The sequence below is a fragment of the Apteryx rowi genome, unplaced genomic scaffold (assembly GCF_003343035.1).
Source record: "Apteryx rowi isolate R43461 unplaced genomic scaffold, aptRow1 scaffold_245, whole genome shotgun sequence".
NCBI classification, from domain to species: Eukaryota; Metazoa; Chordata; class Aves; order Apterygiformes; family Apterygidae; genus Apteryx; species Apteryx rowi.
In genome coordinates, this window is record NW_020448808.1 from 1,019,140 (window position 1) to 1,035,041 (window position 15,902).

General features: G+C 51.5%; 1 long non-coding RNA gene across 1 annotated transcript; it reads left to right on the plus strand.

The window, feature by feature from the left end:
• Positions 1-747: 747 nt before the first annotated feature.
• Positions 748-9,732, plus strand: LOC112966491. The gene is made up of 5 exons (XR_003253615.1): positions 748-837; positions 2,142-2,310; positions 2,465-4,208; positions 5,007-5,495; positions 9,340-9,732. It is a non-coding gene; the product is annotated as an uncharacterized LOC112966491 (long non-coding RNA).
• The last annotated feature ends 6,170 nt before the right edge of the window (positions 9,733-15,902 follow it).

Genomic DNA, 15,902 nt, shown 5'->3' on the forward strand with positions numbered 1-15,902 from the left:
CCTCAGTCTGGAAGAAGTCGGCAACAGCGCTTCTTCCCAAAGCAGATTTTCCTCGCGGGGATGGGGAGGCACCTGCTCCAGCAGTGCCYCGGGTCCTGCAGCCTCGCATCCTTTCTCGGCAGCAGCTGCCGTCTGCTCTTGGGCAACGCTGGCAAATTCAGCCTGCTCTCGGCTGCTCTGTGTCTGATGTCCCCAAGCAACCCCAAAGCAGCCTGCTTGGCCTTGCCAGGACTCTGCGGGGATGGCAGGAGTCAGCCAGGTGGAGGCATCGCAAGGCTGGCGCTCTCCCATCCTGTGCCATCCTCCCTCCCGTGCAGGGCAAGCGATTCCTCCTGTGCTCCTGGCTGCTTCACCTGGCAGTTTCTGATCCCTCTTGAGAGAAGCCTTGGACCCGAGAGAGGGAAGCAGGGCCCTGGAAAAAACCCTCTGCAAAAAGCCCAGAGGAGGGCAAAGCACCAGGCTGTGACAGGCAGGAGCAAGGTTTTTGGTGCTTTTTTCCGAGGCTCCCGCCCCAGCATCTCGGAGCTCAGATCTCCAGTCACAACCCCAGATCCTGGGTGGCCATGACAGCCAGGGCTGTTCCTCTGCACTGAGAGTTGGGACGATGCCAGGAAGGATGATTTGGGGAGAGGGCTGAGGAAACTCCCTCCCCGGGGCCTTCAGAGATGCCTGTTTACAGGGACAGGCAGTTTTGTTGAGTCATGGCTTGGGGCTGGCAAATGTCCAGCGCTTCACAACCAGCTGGATGCAGGCTTGGGGCTGTGCTACTCTGAAAGAAATGCTAGGCAAAAGCTGTAGCCCCAGCAGGGAGCATCTTCTCCAGCTCACCTGGCTCTGGTAACACCCTGCTTGGTTTAAACAAAAGCTGGGGCGGGGAAATATCTGTACTGTGAGCAGGGAGCTCTTGCCCGTGGAGCAGCTCCTGCCAGGGGGGTGGGCAAGGAGGTAGGTGGTAGCCAGCAAAGTCCTCAGACCCCAGAGCTGGGCACCTTGTTGCAGGCAGCAGCAGGGAGCCCCAGCTCCCAGGTCTGTGCTGGGCAATGCTCCCCCATAGCATCCCCTTGTCTTCATTCTCCAGCTGCCCTGGTCTTCATCAAAACTTCTCTCTTCTTCTGGCTTTTCTCTCCCTGGAAGCGGGGGGGATTTCTCTGACTGAAGAGCCTGGAGCGGGGATGGGAGCACCAGCATGAGCATTTCTGGTTCCCAGAGGACAGGGCTGCGCAGGGAGCCTCCCTGCTTTGGCACGATTTCCTTGGCTGCACCAGTATCTGCCTCGGTGGGAAATTCTCCCTGCGTAGACGCCATCCCCCTCTTCTTGCCAGCTCTGCCTCCTGGGGTGCTGCATTATCTCCAGTACTTGGGTCCTGGGTGCCTGTGTCACCCCACCCAGCCTGGCCCGCCGAAGATGCAGTTAAGGGCTGGGGCTGCCCTTTCCTGATTACACACYGGTGCCGGGGGCCGTGAGGCTGCTTTTATCATGGGCAGAGCGCTGCTGGCTCATTCATTCCCTTTGGCCGTCTCCCCCCATCCCAAGCGCCCTGAGCTGGGACCCCGGCCACGCTATCTCCCCTCTCCAYGTGAGCCGCGCGATTTGCAGCCTGCCTATCTGAAAAGCAACAGTGAGCGGGCCGGAGTCCCTGGCCTCTGCCCCAGGGAAAGTGCCATTTGCCCCTGCCTGGGGAGCTGGTTCGCCTCTGGAAGTAGGGAAGGGCTGATCCTTACTGCTTGTGCTGTGGCCCCTGAAGGCCGGCCGGTGCTCCTGGGTTAGGTCTGGCCTGGGAACCAGCTCCAAGCTTCATCCTGCCCCTTGGAGTGGGAACTGGGACAGGCCTGAAGCACGAGGGTCTCCAGAGAAGAGGAAGGGCTGGGATTGCCCTCCAACAGCCAGCAGACCCTCGAGATGGGATGAAAAGTGCTATTTAGTGTGTTAAATGTTTAAATGTGAGCATCCAAGTGCAACCTTGCTGGGCTTTTTCTGGGAGTTTTTCCAGTGTTTGGGGCTATCACACACACAAGCGGGTCACTAGAGATGCACAGAGATCAGCTTCCCAAGGCAAAGCACCCAAAATAGTGACACTTGGGGATGAAACATCTTCCACTGCATTGTGGAAGGGTGGTGACATCCCAAATTGTCCCTGCAGAGCTGTTGCAGTCCCTACATCACTCCAGGTCCCCTATTTGGGAAAGGGACGATACTGAAGCATTTGGTCCCCAGGTCCTGCCCAGGATCGTGGGCAGGGGGATGTGGGGATCGCTGCTGGCAGACCCCTGGGAAGAGATGTCTGTATTTGACTGAAGACCAAACCAAAGGTATGCCCCCGCGCCCCGCGGTTAGTATGCGCGCCAGCAGCTTGACGCCCCAGCTCCGCAATATTTTTGACAATCGTAACACGTTGTCACCGCGTGTGGAAAGGCAGGAGGGTGCCTTAATGAGGCTCAGTAAAGTAAATTATTAAATTAACAGCTAAGGCAGTAAAGCTGCGGAAGTGGCCAGTGCTGGTGCAATAACTGCAGTGCCGCGCGGAGCAGCCCAGCTTGTGCCTCCCGGAGGGAGCGTGTCGGACAAAACATCCTCGGGACCCACTGGGAAGAGAAACCGGAAACCTGGCGATCTGGCAGGCTCCAGAGGGGAGGCATGTGCATGCAGGGACTGATGCCGCAGTGGGTTTTCCCTTCTTTGGCGGCCCCGTGCAGCTGGGCCGGCTTCCCTGACGGTGAAAAAGGCCTCAGTGTGTCGGCTGGGCTGAGCGGCGGGAGCCCGAGGCCCCTCGGCACGCGGCTCCGCGGGGTGCGGGCGCAGCCCCGGTGCAGGCGAGCGCTGCTGCTGCCGGCTGGGTCCTGCGTGCCGGGAGCTAGCGGGAGCCCCGCGCGCCCCGCGGCTGCTGGCCCACGCTGTGCGAGGAGCCCCAGCTCCCCCCGCCAGCCCCGCGCCTAGCTCCCTTCGCTCGGGCTAATGGAGAGCTGGCTGGGCTTGCACATCGGAGGCCGGCCTGCAGAAACACTCATCCGCCAGGTACACGGCGCCTTGCTCCTCTCTGCTCTTTCCCATTAACTGGGGCAGTAGCGCAAATACCTGCTCCCTGGATGCAACGCCGGCTGTGGTCTCTGATGCTGCTTCCGACTTGCCCGTTGCCCGGGGAAGGTCTCGGGCCCCAGCAGTGTTAACCTTCCCCTGCTGCTCTGCAGAGCTCTGGCTGCCGTCCCGCGCCACGCTCCAGGCCACCTTCGCGTGCTTCGCTAAGCTCAGATAAACTGCAGAGATGTTTTGGTTTGGCAAAGGCTTTAGTTTTGCATCCTTAGGAGAGGAATTGCAAAATAATAAGATAAGCCTGTAGACTAGAAACAAGCTGAAGAAAAACTGTCTCAAGTGTAAAGATGTCTTTCTTGCCCTGCAAACTTCTGGGGTAATCTTGTTTTAGGCCACAAATCCCTGCAGAGGGTTTTGGAAAATTTGGGAAGCCCTTAGCATTGCCTTGGGTGTTGCTGTGTCTAATTCGGACTGGCTGTACTAAACCAGAGAAAAGATTTCTTTGCGGGAGCAGGAGCTTAAAAGTATTGCAGGGGTGGTGAGGGGAAATATGTGCTTCCGCCCTGTTTTTTCTGCGGAAGGAGAGGACCTGAAAGGTGGCTCTCTGAAGAAGACGAGAGCGTGGCACTGTCTAGCTCCTGTTTGTCTCCACTCAGAAGTGCTGGCCCAGCTTGCTGTCAGATGAAAATGTGTTTAGGAACAAATGGGGTTAGATGAGAAGCGTGAAAATCTACCAGATTGAAAGACAGGCAAGAAATCTCGGCGCAGACTGCACACACCTTCACGTTGCATTACTTTTGCTCATGATTTAACTTCAAAGTCTGACAAACACCCTGGCAGGAGGAGCCCTCTCTTAAGAGTCAACGCTGTCACTCTCTCTGGATGGTGCAAAGCTCTCCCACCGCTACGAACTCGGGCAGCCGAACCATAGTGAAACCCACCTTCAAATTCTGCTCCTTCCAAGCCTGAAAAGCAAGCCGGAAAATTGACTGGTGCTGCAGCGAGAGCAGTGCCAATCCACATGGTGTACGGCAGCGAGGCAGCGTAGGCGAGCATCCGGTGGCTGCTCTGCCATCCACGGGGCCTTCGCCTGCCAGAGGGGAGACGGTGCCACCGAGGGACACAAACGTGTTCACTGGCTCGAGGGAAGGTGCAAGGCAGGGCCTCAGCGAGCCAGCAGGTACATCTCTGTTTTTCTTTCATTTTACAGTTCCTGATATAAAACTGATAGTAGCAAAAGAAACTTCCAAAAATACCCTCTGGGGGAACCCAGCTGCTGGGARAGAAGGCGTCTGCAGGGGCTGGCATGCACGAGAGGGCCTGTTTAAACCTGACCGTGAGATGTGAATGCGTTTGAGTTTCTTTCACTGTGTCATTGGAAGATGGGTGCAGAGACAGCTGAGAAGCTGCTCTGTTTGCATTTCCCCCACCTCTGGCAGGGAGAGCAAGCTAATGCTGACTCCAGAGGGAAGCGTTAGTATCTAGCTGTGCTGTCTCCTCATTTGTCACCAAGACGTGCTAAGGAAATCCTTCCCCGGGAAGTTCTGGAGCGAGAAGAGGGTGAAATTAAAACAGCTACCTTGTCTTTGATTTCTTCTTTCCATTCTCCCCTTCCCAAAACACAGCCAGCCCACCCAGCTTATCTTAGCATCCGAGATGCTAAAAATAAGTACCTCACCTCCAGCTACGACTCACTGCCAAAGAAAACAGCAGAAAAGGTTTTCAATAGACTTTTTATACTTGAGGGATTTCACCTAGTCTTTTTGATGCGAGTTGGGCAAATTAAGATAAGGAAGTGCATAGTATTTTGTGTCCTTCAGTGGACACAGATCCAACGCATGTCATTATGATTCCTCTGTGTACCTATATATAAATATATATGTGTGTGTTTTATAAATATATATGCTAATATATCTTAATTCTATGTCTCCCATTGAAACGAACAGCACCTAATCAGAGAATGTGCATATTCCGCCAGCAGGTATTTGGCTTCTAAAGGAGAGCTACTGCACGCAGCTGTTTCAGCATTTTCAGTGGTTGAGCTTCAAGAGTTACAGGGGGAAGGTGAGCTTGATTCGCCCATTTTAGAGACCAGGACACTGAGGCTGAGAGCAGTCACGTGCCCAGGACTAGCTCCACGGCATCCCATTCGGGTGCTCTCTCCTCGGCCACGCCACAGTACCGGTGCATCCAGAGGGGTGACTTCGCTCTTGGGTTGAGGGATCTGATTCCCAGCAGTCTACACTGACTCACCAGCGTCATCTCCTTGTGGTCTCTTGTTACCCTGTGTCAGGAGGAGCTGCAGTGCCCTTTGCAGTATCACGGCCCACACCGTGCTGCTCCTCTCCTCCTCGCTACCTTGGCCATGAAGGAGGCAGCTGGGAGACTAAAGGACTGTGCTGCTCTGCATTAAATAGCCTCTGAGCTGCGGCCCTGAAGTCCCCTTTACCCAACTGGGCCAGAGCAGGTCAGTAGTTGTCACCACTGCAACAACCTCCATCAAGTAAGGTGATCGAGACTTTTTCAATTACTTGATATATTTGATAAAAATGAAAGCATCAATCCAGAACACAGCCCCTAGCCCTGTAACTAAACTTTCCATCCCATATTAATTTTCACAGACAGCTTTGGAAGCAGAGGATGTCTCTAGTCCTTGGGAGGGGGTTTCTTTCCTCTTGTAGCTCACTTGGCTGTCAAGAACCAGTGCTTGCTGGGAAGTACAGAGATAGAAGAGTCAAGAGTAAGAATAAAGTCATAAAATATTGCCTCTCTATGCTTAGATTTAGGGTCCCTTGCCCATGCCTGTACTGGCGCTCCATGGGCAGCGGAGCCAGGATCCTCCTGGACACTTGGCAGCTGCATGTCCATGAGTGTACCGTAGTCTTGTTTGCCCCTGGAGTTGTGCAAGTGGACTTGCTATAGTCAGAGGCTAATTAGAAATACTCCAGTTCATGCCTTTGTGGCTACTGTTGCTACTGGTCCTTTCCCATCACGGCAGTAAGAGGGCTGACTGCACTAGCAGCTTTTAAAACACTGACCGAACAATTCCTTTCCATCGCTCCCATCTTCAGGGCCAGGTTAGGTTCTTCAACTTAGTGCCACTTGATAGCTAGAAAGTTCCCTATAACTTTCCAGGATCCATGGCTTTATTTTACATCCCCAGTCCAGGTCTACGCAGGGAGGGGATCGGCAGCAGCGGGTTCCCATTGCCCAGGCCAGTCTCGCTCTGCCTTCCCCAGCTCGGCAGCCCCCGTGGCAGCAGTGGCAGGCAGGAGGGCTAAAACAGAGCTGGATGCTGCATGTCCGCCCGGCCAGAACCTGATTCCCATCACTGATGACCTCCCTGGGGACAAAGCATGAATATGAGCCCTTTTAGCCGTCGTGTTTGTATACACAGGGCTGCTGTTGTCACAGATCTCTTAATCCCCCTCTGTGTCCCACGGACTGCGCTTGTACAATAGTACCCGAGCCTGGGTGCTGGCACTGCACTTTGCTGAAACCCTTTTACCTCTGACTCGCTGATCAGCTGCTGACGGGGTGTTATCGGGAGGCCATGGCAGGCTCGGCCGCCGTGCCAGCATCCTGCCAAAGGGGACTGTCCCCAGCTCAACTCGGAGGCACCAGGAGGATGTGGGCAGGGGGAGGAAGCACCCACGCGTGCTGCCCTTTGCTTTGGCTGTGGTTTGCATCCAGTTAACAGCTCTCACTCCATGGGCCTTCAGCCCAGTGGTAGAGATGGATCAGCTCATGATTCAACAGGCTGATGTTTCCTCTCTACCAGAAAATTAAATATCTGGGGAAGCAAATATGTTGCTGGTGAGGCTGGGGGAGCAGTTACGGCCAGGGAGCCTGGCTGGCTGCAGGACTCCTCTGTGGGGCACAGAGTAGCGAGGAGGGGATGCTCGGAGCAGGCTAGAGCCGTGGCCCCCACGCATGCCCTGGAGCCCCCAGCCCGGCCGCCCAGGGATGCTGCGTGCTGGGGTCGTGTGAGCTGGCTGCAATGGCTCGGTGCTCCGGAGAGCAGTGCCGGCTGGCGGGGGATGTCCATGCGTGACGGAGCGCTCTCCCCAGCATGTTCGCCAGGCTGCTGAGAGGCACCCGCAGCGAGGAAAGACGGGAAAATGAGCTCAGTGMGGAAACCTCTCTGGAACGTGAGTGGGGAAGGGAGCAGAGACGCATCTGGCCGAGGAGATCTGCGCCTGCATGGGAGCTGCGGTGGCTCCGCACAGCTCTCGGGGCCTAGGGGAAGGTTTAGTTGTGCCTGTGAGTCAGAAAYAGCCAGACCGGGAGCTGCCTGCAGTTCGGCCCCTTCGTTCACACACAGAGGAATGGGATCAGTGCAGTGGACAGCGCTCCGGGCACGCGTCCTGGCTGCGCTGGCAAGGCTGCAGGTGCGCACGAGCTCTCCGCTGCCGTTCCCACACCGGCTGCTGGGTGCAGGAGACCTGCGTGCCGCGCTGAAGAGCTGCCCTGTTGCTCTCCACCACGCTGCTCTGCGAGACCAGGCAGGTGACTTCAGTCCCAGTGTTCAGGACAGGCTTTCGACYAGGGTTCCTGCCCGATTCCTCCTCCTCTCGGTCCCCACCGTGATGCCCACTGGAGCCCGGGATGCACAAGCTCTTTGCGCCTGGCACCAGAGCCAATGTGGCTGTGCTTGGAAATGAGAACATCACGGTACGATGCCCGGTCCTGGCAAAAATCGGGGCCAGAAGTCCGAATTCTAGTACCCAGAACAAGCGCAGGCTTTTGACTTTTAATCTTGTTTTTCTCTGAATCCCCTGCCTATCAAAGGAGAAGAACAGCACCTGTTGGATCCATATGAGTTGGTGCAGCACACGGATCCTCGCATGCTGCCTGCCAGAGAAACACCCGGCAGCAATGTAATTATGTTGTGGTTCAGGGTAAGATTTGAATAGCAAGGCCCAGGACTTTGCTTTGACTGCAGAGGGGTAAAACAATATTTAAATAACTACCAGCCACTGAAAGCAGCAGGACTCCCATGGGAAAAGAGAAAATTCGTGAACATGCATTGATGATGGTTTTATCATGTACAYATAACCCACACAGGGAGCGAACGAAGCTGATGGGAGCTGCCTCTGATTTAGTATTTCATAACTTTGGTGGTTGACTCTGAACCTTTTGGCTGTTAATTATCCTCAGGTGCTTAGAGGAAAATATCCCAGAAAATTCACTCGTAAATCTTATTGATTCTCACCTTGAGTCTTTGGGAGCTTTTAGGTCACCTGCACAAGCTGCCACCACGTGAATTAATGTGGCTCCAYGGACCAGCTGCTGGCTGGTATCTCCCTGCGCATTAGGCAGGAGGCAGTAGGAAGATGGATGTCCCTGGCAAGCTCTAACGCAATGTGCTGATGGCAGAGAAACGTGGACACTTGGGACTTGCAGCCCATTTCTTGCCCACTCCGTTTCTCTGTGGGAATGGCACTTGCTATGCTGGACTGAGCCAGCCGACCTCCCCGGGGCCCTCCAGGGCTGCTTTGGCCAGCCCGGCACCTGGGAGGGGATGCAGGATGCCAGGGGGAGAGGAGCTTCTCTGAGAATCACTTCTTTCTGATGAGTCTCTCTGGACAATACGTAAATTCAATATTTTTTTTTCCCTTTGAAGATCCACATGTGTCTTTTCTGCAGGAACTGGATAAAAAAGTGCAGTATTCCTAGCAGCTGGCTAGGTTCAAGTCTCATCTAAAGCCCAGAGACCTTAAAGCATTTTGAAAAATGTTGCTAGAGCATTTGGGACCAATCTCTGTTTGTAGAAATGTCTGAAATATTTGTCTGAAATATTTTTGCTGCAATTTCTGAAGGCAGAGGGGCAGCACAGAGGGAAGGAGGGAACAGTGTCCATGTGAGATACATATCCATCACGGAAAATGTCAGTCTCAGTGGTCAAATTTTGTCATGTTTTTACAAACACCTGGAAATAGAAATTACTTAGGGGACATGTTAAGCAACCTTGGGCTGATATATGCAGCAGAATATATGGGGTGGGAAATTCTGGTCTAGAGGTATAGCAGAGGGAGATATTGCTTTCCGCAGCCAATGTCATCAAGAACTAGGAAACGGGGATGTTTTCGAAATTTTCCTTGAGCAGACAAGGTTATTTATTGGCTTTGGGAGAGTTCTACAAGAACGGTGGCTTTTGGAGGAAAAAGTTCTCGTGATAGAAGTAGTTATGATTTGATTTTTTTTCCCCCCTCAAACCACTCATTAAAAAAAGTGTGAAGACTGCATAGCAGGTTTCATATTTTTAATTATGGGATATTTACCCTCATTTAAATCTCACTTTTTCACAGCAGGARAATACATGCAGTGCCTGCATTCTCAATATACCATGTTTGCAGCACTTCTTTCCAGTGGACGCAGAAGATGTGCAGAAGCGACGCTCGAACAGTGGCTCTGTGGAGCTGATGAGAGCTGGTTTCCAGCCCACACCCCGCATGAGCAGCTTGAACAGCACAGTCTCTTCGGCCTGGCCTAGAAGATCAAACTGCTGAGCCTGAGACTCTGGGCAGTGGAGTCCTGCTAAGTGAAAGCACTTTTTAATGGGAAGTGAATGGAACTCGTTAGCGTCTGCCATTTTATTATGTAGGTTGAAAATTACTTATTAGCATGGATGCATTCACTCTTCATGCTGATCATTCATATGTTTTGCTAGAAGAGTACAAGTACATTTATCTCCAAGCCAAGGAGTATCTTGTATCTCTCTAAATCACATGGCTGCAGACAAAAAAAAAAAAAAAAGAAAAGATGTGGGTACTCAGTATGTTCTGATTCCCTTGCCTTGGCAGTAGAAGTCGAGAGTTTGCTGCTCTGTGCTCTTTTGTGCTTTTGTGTCTGCATGAGAGAACTGAACTGCTGGTAAACTGCCCGGTGGGACTGTGCAAGCAGAGCAGGACGCTGCAGTCCATCCCCCTTTGCCTCGCACGGTCTCGTGCCCTTCTTCTGCACTGCACCCTGTCTCTCCTAGCAGTCGCACAGGGCAGTTTACCAGAAGTTCAGCCTCACCCCTCTCCCTGCAGCACTGATGCAAGCTCTGGAGTTAAAAACCCTGGGCAAGGAGAGGTTAAAAGCTGACTTAAGAAAGGTTTTTGGTTTGGTTCTGCATTAAAGCAGGTGGAAATACCAGTGTTCGGGGGAGTAGAATAAAAGGTTTGGGGTGTTTCTTTTTAGAAATACTCAAGCCGTTTGTGGTGGCCACAGCGTGCTACCACATGTGCCTGCTGGGTTGGGAGGTACTGCTGTCATGGAGTGACACAGACTTGCTGGCAGCCTGACCTCAACCCCATCACGGCTGGGACTGCAAACCAGGAGACGACTTCAGGCTGTCCTCCCCGTGCAGGGCAGAACCTGATCCAAACTGAAATTGTTGGTTTAGAGATTCATGATGAAAATCCGTAGGGTAAGAAGGTAATTTTTCAATGGGAAATGTCTGATGTTTGAAAATGTCAGTTTTTCTGAAACTGAGAATTCCTAGCTAGACCTTAGCATTGTAATGGGTGGCCTAGGGACCTGGGAATGCTTCTGCACTTTCCAGATCCTTGCATGCAGCCAGGTGGAAACTGACACTTTACACCAATCCAGTGCCACTGAATTTATCGAGTCATCTGTTTTTAATACCAGCTTGGTCACTTTTGGATGGAAAGGATTAGTACAACAACCTGGGTACTAGCAATTTTGTCTGAAACTGTCCCATATTACAGGTCACTGTTTGGATACACTAATGTGCTGCTCTGTCAGATTTCTCTAATACAAATAAGGTCTAGGTATCCTTTGGAAAGTTTTTCTCTGTGGCTGTCAAAGGTGATCCTGTAATTTGGTCACTCATGCTGTCAATTTGCAAGTCACTTGGGAGAAGAGCAGATATATGACAAATATCTGGGGCAGATGACTTAGTTTGAATGTGGTAGTCTGAAGAGCTGCTGTAGAGAAATTTGCATAACCTTGAATATGTTGTCCCAAACAGTATTCCTGCCTGGCAGAATTCATAGACCGACAACAACTACATAAATAATTCAAAGCATATGACTCAGGATAGGAAGTTTGGGGTTTTCTTGGCAAAATCCCCTTTCTCTTTTTCAAAGCGTTCCTGATCCTTAATAATTTGCTGTCCATGTTTAAAGCTTGGGTTTGCATCTATTCACCTCGTCAGGGAGCAGAGCAATCGGCACTCTTTGGTAGTGAATAAACTGGTCTAAAGGTGCTCGGAAACAATTAGGAGATTCACTTCAAAAGTGCACTCCCGACCCAAATTAACACTAATGTAGGCACAGCCTCTGGATGAAGTAAAAAAGATGTGATCAGTAGCACACCCCATGCACTACCACCGCTGATGGGCAGTGAGTCCTCAGGACCACGTTAGAGCTAAAGTAAAACTCTGTGGGAAACATGTAACATTGATCTTGTGTCTTCAGCTCCTATGGGGCTCTGCTATTTGCTAATGTAGCTGCTGTCATTTAAAGACCTATGTTGTCTAGCTGGGCTCAGATCTGGTTTTCATGCTACTGCTGGAGAGAATGAGGGTGGAAAAGACTTTTTTTTTTTTTTTTTAATGTTAGCTATTTACAAACACATCTAACTCAGGAGAAAAATGCTACAGGTTTGGCTGCAAACACCTCAGGGGTATTGATATCTTCTTAAATACCAGTCAGTTCAGAAGCTGTTATCATAAATGTGTTTGTTTAAAGTACTAAATGCTAAATGGTAAAACACATGAGTAGCTCTGTTTAAAACATCAGCCACCTTGTTGGCTTGTTAACATCCTGCTCTGGGTTTTATGAGGACTAGGGGGAAAAATGCATTGGGCTGAAAGGGAACAGCTATTAACTGAGGTCAAAACCACACACAGCACTTGGTTCTTGCGTGAATACAGCCAACACCAGGCAGGTGGAACCTGAGGAAGGGGGACTGGGCTGCCGTATAAGCTAGCACAAGCAGGATGATATAGCTAAGGGGTATTTCAGTCACCCTGGCTGCTCTGTGCTGAAAAAAGCTTCCCCCCTGCCCCCTTGCACCAGGCTAGGCCTAAGTGCTAACGCTGAATTAAAGCTATTCCCAAAGTGAGGGTCATGACCCCGAAGTCATCAGCCTGGCAGAAACAAAACCAGGGCTATTCAGGGTCAGGTGAGACTTCGAGGTGCCCAAAGAGGTTAATGACTGCCATCAAACGTGTCTTTAAATCTACAAGCCGGTGTCAAAGCAGCCAGGCAAATAATAATATTGATAAATATGCAAGCCACGCTTCATTCAGGGGGGAATAAGTATGCTGTCGTAGAGAGCGAGAGAGCAGGGGAGGTTGGGAGCTCCCGCCCAAATCGCTGCTCCTCAGCTGCTGATGCCGGCAGAGGAGTTTCCCCGGAGACTGCTCCCTCAGAGGCTGCGCAGCGGCTGGCTGCAGTTGTGTGCCAAGGCGGAAAGCACGGAGCTGGGAGGCAGCATGCGAAACGGCTCCGCGTGGCCTAGGCAGGCACAGAGACACGTCTCGGGGGAAAGATTAGCTGGAGAGGCAGACTTGAGAATGACGGGCAGGTGCTTTCACTGGATTTGGGAGAAACAAATCTGGATTTGTTTCCTGTGAACTGTGCCGCAGAAGGGCAGCGACTCCTTGGCTGCTTCTCAGTAAGCCCCAAGGTCCGGCTCATCCCTGGAGCCAAAGAGCAGAATATTCCAGCTACCAGTGCAATGGATGTTGCCTGCTGGGCAGAGAGGGGGAAGATGGTCTGGCAGAGGTGAGGACACGGCAGGAGGAGTGGGACGCGTGGAGGTTGCTAGGCACTGCCAGTCTGTTTACACCAGCTTGGGTTTGCGTGCGTGGAGCACAGCTCACTTGCAGAGCCAGAGAGGGAGCTTCCCTCCACCAGCAGGCTGGGACTGGCGCTCACGTAAAGGGTTGGGGCTTGAAAGGCAACTATCCAAGGGCAGCAAGGCAATTTGTCCTCTTGGCTGTTGCATAAAGGTTGCACGTAAGCTTGATGCTTGCTTGAACATTTCCCTTTCTTCCCCCTTGCCCATTAATTTATTTTTATAACATTTACAGCTATGACAGGGTTTGATCTGGCTTGCCACAGAGGGAGCGTGGAGCGTAAGACTCACCTAACTTGCTCCTGCCTTGCAGCCCTTAAGCCAGTTTGGCTCTCACCCATCAGCAGGCTCCTTCCTGCTCACACGGCAGGCAGAGCTGGTCAGTCTAGGCTGTCATCTGCCACCCGGCTGAGGCTGGCRTGGGGTGTCCCAAAGGGACAGAGGGGCAGTAATGCTGTGCCGCAGCCGGCGGAAGGAAAGGCAGTCTCAATGGGCTGCACATCCCCTTGCTGCAGCCAGCCATGGCTCCTTCCACAGCCAGCGATGGGTTGTGCTTCCCACCCAGGGACACAGTCCTCAGAGAGGGTAAATATGTGAGCCTGATTAGCAGGGAAGCGGGCCCAAATCGATGGGAGTTGCACCATGCAGTTCCTGGGCTGTGCTTATGAGGAGCCTAATGACCTCCTGGCAAATAAGGAATTGGGCTCTAAGGGGTACAGGACATGGCATGTATTATTTTAACTGTAAGTGGTACAAAGCTGAACTCAGATATTAGAACCTCCCCTTTGGATATTCAGCCAGGCAGCAAAGCCAGTGGCCATCTCTTCTAGAGTTATTATCAACTTATATAAATTTCCTTTTGAGATTTACTGCCCAGATTCTTAAATATATTTGGGAATGTGACAGACACTGATGATTCCTGAAGCTGCAATATGTGGTGATGTCCAGTAACGTGAGTGTGCTCTGTGACATGGGAGTAGTCAAGAGGATCCTGAGGGAAAAAAAAAAGCATTTTAAAGGCTGGAAGGGAATGAGCGTTTCCTTGCACTCCGTTCTGCTGATCTACAACATTTCAGGGCTGGAAAAATGAACTCCACTGGTTGAAGTAAGAACTAGGCAATAAGCTAAGAGTAATGACTCGCACATACTGTGGGCTGGGTACCAAGGGACACAGGGTGCCAAAATAGTCTCAGTGGAGAATCCCTGATAGTTTGAAACTGCCTCTAGGGATCCATTAGACCTTTGATGCTATTGCCCTTCAGAATGAGATACTAAACTCATATTTGTCTCTCTCCCTCTTCTTTCTTTCTAATAGTCAAGCTGTAAAACCAGCTTTTCACTCTTTTCCATGCACCATCAGCTAGAAGCGACATTGTCAGTGCCTTGTCACGCTGTCAAAATTCCTGCAGGGTTTGCACAGATGTCTCACTGCAGCTACGTTAAACTCCAGGTCCTCCAGATGAACATTTCTGGGTAGAAGTGGGATAGTGTCCTCTCTGTTAAAGAGAGAAGACTGGTGTGAGACTTGTTATGAATAATAAAAGGCACTGTGAATTAGACAAGTCTTGCTAAATGATTACAGCAATGCTAGTTCGACATTATGCTTTATCATTCATACATATATCATTTGTGTGTACATGCGCACAGGATTTGGACTCTATCTTTCTCACCTTCCCTAAGTATTAGGGGACAAATATTAAGGACATTAGTGACACCTATGAGTGATGTTCCATGACCTAGAGATTAATCAATTATTTAACACCCACAAATAAAAGCATGCAGGCTTTGCTGGGTTAAAAAAGCTACTCCTTTAATCTCTTTCCATGAAACACATTGCGTTCCCCAATCATCTTTGTAGTCCTCCTCTCACTTATTCCATTTCATCATCCTTCAATGTGGATAGCCACAATTATACACATTGCTCCAGAGGAAGGTTCATCAGCACTTTGTGTAATGGGATGAAGCTTCTCTGATGCATCCTGAGCTCACCCTTGTCCTTTTCATGTTTTTTGACCACGTGATGGAGTCAACCTAGGACCCATTTCCTCCTAGATAACTTTACTAACCAGTTTTTTTAATTCCTCCACATTTGCCCTTCTGAACTGAGAGCCATCATTACAAACTTCCTTTCCTCAGCCTTCCACTGAAGATGAAACGATCCGCAGTCATCTGATCCAACATTGCTTTCTGTGACTCCGCAGGTGACAAGAAGGTTGGACAAACCCAAACCTGAGAGAGCGTGCCCTTTTCTTGGTTCAGGATGAGGCAACTTGTCAGCTATCACATTCAGAAATATCTGAGCCTTACTGCAAGTGGTAGCGTTTGCTCTCCAGTCTACAGCTGGGCAATTGGAACTGCCTAACAACAAAATTCCCAGTTGTGTTTCTAGTAATATTAGAGATCATTATTCATTGCCAAATCTGCTGCTGGTAGCCTAGAACAAACTCGTAACACAACTGTGGCGCAAACTCTTTGCCACCATTTGGGGAAATCATTTCAATCTGAGCAGACCCAAACTACTGTACCTATTTCTTTGCTGTCTACCACATCGTGACCATTTAATGCTGGTGTACAACCTTCATTTCTGCACCGTCTCTGATGGGAACCAAGTGTCTGCTTTCACCCGATTTATTAGTGCTACGACAAGAGGCGTTACACACACTGGTAGTTCATGTCCCTCTATTTTCTCGCCCAGGCTCTGGGCATCTCCTCATGGGGACAGGGCCGAACCCCAGCACTGCGGCGGGTTTCCCTCAGCGTCTCCCCTCATGGGGACAGGGCCGAACCCCAGTGCTGTGGCGGGTTTCCCTCAGCGTCTCCTCATGGGGACAGGGCTGAACCCCAGCGCCGCGGCGGGTTTCCCTCAGCATCTCCCCTCACGGGGACAGGGCTGAACGCCAGGGCCGTGGCGGGTTTCCCTCAGCGTCTCCCCTCACGGGGACAGGGCTGAACGCCAGCGCCGCGGCGGGTTTCCCTCAGCGTCTCCCCTCATGGGGACAGGGCTGAACCCCTGCGCCGTGGCGGGTTTCCCTCAGCGTCTCCCCTCATGGGGACAGGG